Below are 4172 nucleotides of genomic sequence, written 5' to 3' on the forward strand. Positions count from 1 at the left end.
ACCAAGTCGTATACCGAGGGATCAATGGAGTGATCTTGTCTCTTATTGGCTCTCTGATAAAGCTAAGGTATCAACCTTGAAAATTCTCCTAGTCTGCACATTTTTAAAGCGTTTTGATTTTAGGTATGCTCAATTTTTGTTTAAAATTTATAAGATATCATTTTAATATTTCAATGACAGAGACGTACGCAAGAAAATAGAAACAATAGGGCCAAGCAAACGATGCCTCATACAGGAGGATCAAAAAGTATTGCCACCTTGATGAATGAGCAGGTGAACCTGTGAAAACTACAAACTATAATATTTTAAGCTTTTCTTGTTATGCATATATGATATCATTTTTATTGTGTTAGGCTGTAAACGGGATAGTGCCTACACGAGCAGAAATTGTACTATTAACTCATAAAAAAGTAAGGATGGTAGGCCACCGGATGATGATTCTATCAAGACAATCGTAAGATTTATTCTTTTTTTTTGTGGTTTGATGACTACGTCAAACAATATGTATTTTTTCCTATTCATGAATTCCAAAATAGATTTATTATGTATTCTATGGTCAGGAAATGATAAATGAAAGGATGAGCAATAGTGAGAGATCTACTGAGCAACCTCCTTGTAGAGTTGCTTGGGAAGGCGTGTGTATTCCCAGGTGTTGGGAAATGAAAAAAGTGAGTATGTTTGTGGTTTAGGACTTGGTCCAACTCCTTCTGTTCTGTGGGGTAGTAGGTCTTCCTTAGGAAATATTGCTGTAGATGATTCTTCTAATGAGGTTATACAAAGGTTACAACAACAGATGATCGAGTTAAAGAAGAAACGAAATGAAGAAATGAATATTATGAAACAAAATCAGGAGAATATGCAATCAGAATTACTCCAAATGAGACAATTAATGTGCAATTATGCTCCTAATGCATCTATGCCTCAAAGTAGCAATGACACCTTAGGTGAACAGGTAACTCCATTTCATAAACTTTAGATATTTTAAATGAAATTATAATCATATAAAAGTATTGTTATCTAACATGTTAATATTTATTAGATTCCCGATGCCAATAGTGGACATGAATGAGTACCACAAACATCAAGAATGCATAGTGCTGCTGAAAATGCTCAACCTTCTCATGGTACTACTCATCTTTGTCCTTCGTCACTATTGTTTGAGTTTTCCTCCTTCGATTTTTATTAATTTGTTGTTGTATTTGGGCTTATAATTCATATCACATGCATTTTGTTCATAGAACAGTGGAAGAGTCAATTCCCTAACTAATTCTATTACTCATTAGACTGTTTCATGCTTCAGTAGGTAGTTGTTGAGTTCAGTCTATTTAATTCTTCAGCAAATATTTCTTAATTTGCACCACTACAGTATCTTAGTAAAGTGTGGATTGTTTTGAGTTCGGCAATTAATCTCCAAGTGTTTGAACTAAGTTTGGCTACCAGCTATGCACCAGCCTTGTACCAGCTTTCTTGAACCAGTTTGGAACTACTTTTTCAACTTTCTACTAGAGGCATTTTGCTGTAGTAATTGTGAGTTTGTTTTCTACTTTTAGTTAGGGAAAGGGTGTTGTAGAGTATGTCTTCTGTTATCAATTTTCTTCTCTTTCCTCCCTCTTAATTTGATTACTTTACAGATCCTATGAGTGACATGATACCATGCTAGATTAAAGCATTTTCGTGTATTGTCCCTTGGAACAAGAACAGTATTAATGGTCATTCTGATTTATTGACTCAATAGGCCACAACTTATTCTGTAGATTTAGATTGACAAAACACGTGGGTGAAGAGTTTACTAAAAAGATATACACGTGGGTAAAGAGTTTGACAATTTGATTTCATTCTTATTTGTTTAGTTGTTTGCTGCCATATAACGAGCAATAAACACTTAAGAGTACAAATTAGGTGAGCTATTAGACAGTACATGTAAGTTATGCAATTATCCCTTTCGAAGAACAACTTCCTCTCATGTTCAATAGAAATAGCACAAGCTTTTCAACTTCCAGGGCCACCTTCGTAGGATCTTCTTCATCTTCTTTGGTGAATCAGTCTTGTTTAATTTCCGTCCCAAAAGCTACCAGCTACTCTATTTCTAGCTTTGCTCGTATGACTCCTCAAAAAGTTGATATGTCATTCTTAAAGATGATAGTGAGTTATCTACCGTGTTTGCCGTATGTTGTGGAAGTTGCCGGGGTTGTTGGTAATTTACTGGGAAAATAGGTTGGGGCAGAGAGCCATTTGGTTGACATATTTGGAAAAAGAAATTTCTTTAGCATGTCAGATAGTGTCATATAAAAGGAAGCCTATGAATTACTACTATACCTCAGCCTATAAGTGCAAGCTTTACTTCATTAGAAAAAGAAAATTCCAAAAGAAGTCCATAAATAGAAAATTCATATTTCAGAAGTGTAATTTATACAATGAGACATCAGCAAGAAAACAAACTAAATTGATTCTGGTGATGAAACATGATAGCCTTTTAGATATTAGAACTATAAGAAGAGTACTGTTTCCTTAGAATGACAAGGAAGAAATACGAGCTCTTCTAAAACTGACACTACACAATTGAACAGTTTAAGAGTGCTCGGACACTGCACAAATGGTTTGCTCATATGAATTAATATCACAAAGTGTCAGCTAGATAGGGCCTCTGTTTGCTGAATTCAATTTTTGTTTCTATTGGAAGTTTCTTCCCAGTTTTTGCAGCTTCTGAAAAGCCTAATGTTCAGCTGTTTGTGATCAAGATTTGAGTAGTATTTGACAGCAATTTTCCACAGCTTGAAGCTGAAATTTCTGCACATTTTGGGCTGACCAAAACTATAAAGGAATTTTGGCTTCTTGCTTGCTTTGACAATAAAACTTTCTGCACTTTTGTGGCTACTCCGGGAAGTTAATAACTATAAGTCTGTTCTATTCTGCATTGTTTAAAGTTTATAGCAAACTGGTTTGTTGAGCTACAGTTTGGGACTCATTTATTTGGTTCTTGTATAGTTGCTTCAGTTGCATGACTTAGCTAAATGGTTTAAGAGTGCTCGGACATTGCACAATTGGTTTGCTCATATGATTTCCAAATTTTTCCAAATGTTCTTAGGTTCTTCTCCTTCTGAATCTGAGTATCTCGGTGGAGTGATGAGATATCTGGCAGTGAACATTTAGCTTTCGAGTTAAGATCTTCCTTTCATGTGGTGCTCCACATGTCGTGTAAATGCCCTCATCCTGAATTCTCAATCTGTGGTCTTCTTTTAGCAATTCTAATCCTTAGATTAGGAGTTTGACTTGTCGAGGTTTAGTAGCTCCTTCCAGCACTAGGAATCTGTGAGAAAGAATAAAATTCATTTGTTCCTGCAAAAGAAAATGCACTGGTAGCTATAAAATCTACACTGTTAGCTATAACACTAGTCTCTTATTTCAGCACTTCATGTATATACTTTATCCTTTAACACAATTATTTTATAATTTCAGGTCATACAGTCTGATGTTCGATGATTTAGCGGTTGGAAGATTTCAAAATGATGAAAAGTTGCGGAAATCATTTGAAGACCATCATTCTGGATTATTACAATGATGACATTGCTATTTAGTCCAAACAATATATTTTTATGTGTTAAGTTACTGTGATATTAACATTTTTGATTACTACTTTCTTTTGTTTGTTAAGATTTTATGAGATATATTATGTTTTTTAATTAATATTAATATATTTTATTATTTGGGTCATATTCTATACAAATGTAGTAACTATATATTATTAATTGTGGCCAAATTATTGCTATTATCGCTTATGGCTTTTAAAGCTATTGATTATTAGCGGCAATTTAGTTAAACATATTAGCTATTAAAATGGACTCTAAAGGGCAAACTAAGATGTTTAAGAAGGAATAGTATTGCCTTTTTAATTGCAATAGAATAATTTCCATTAAAGATGTGAACTTTTAGTGAAAACTATTTTGAATTTAGCGGCTATAAAAATGGATGGTAAAAAAGTATAACTAGCCGTTTGGATTGGATTTAGTAGCCATTATAATTGCCACAAACAATTGCTGTTAGAGATGCGAACTTTTAGAGGCAATTATTTTGAAGTTAGCGGCTATAAGAATGGATGGTAAAGAAGAATAATTAGCCATTTGGATTGGATTTAGTGGCCACGATAATTGCCGCAAATAATTGCCGTTAGAGAT

At 34.0% G+C, this 4172-nt stretch overlaps 1 long non-coding RNA gene across 1 annotated transcript; it reads left to right on the plus strand.

Annotated features, from left to right (window-relative positions):
• The first annotated feature begins 566 nt into the window (after positions 1-566).
• LOC138876839 (uncharacterized) lies at positions 567-3564 on the plus strand. Its single transcript, XR_011402115.1, has 4 exons — positions 567-668; positions 781-952; positions 1040-1124; positions 3457-3564. It is a non-coding gene; the product is annotated as an uncharacterized lncRNA (long non-coding RNA).
• Positions 3565-4172: the final 608 nt, after the last annotated feature.

Source organism: Nicotiana sylvestris, chromosome 9 (genome assembly GCF_000393655.2).
Source record: "Nicotiana sylvestris chromosome 9, ASM39365v2, whole genome shotgun sequence".
NCBI classification, from domain to species: Eukaryota; Viridiplantae; Streptophyta; class Magnoliopsida; order Solanales; family Solanaceae; genus Nicotiana; species Nicotiana sylvestris.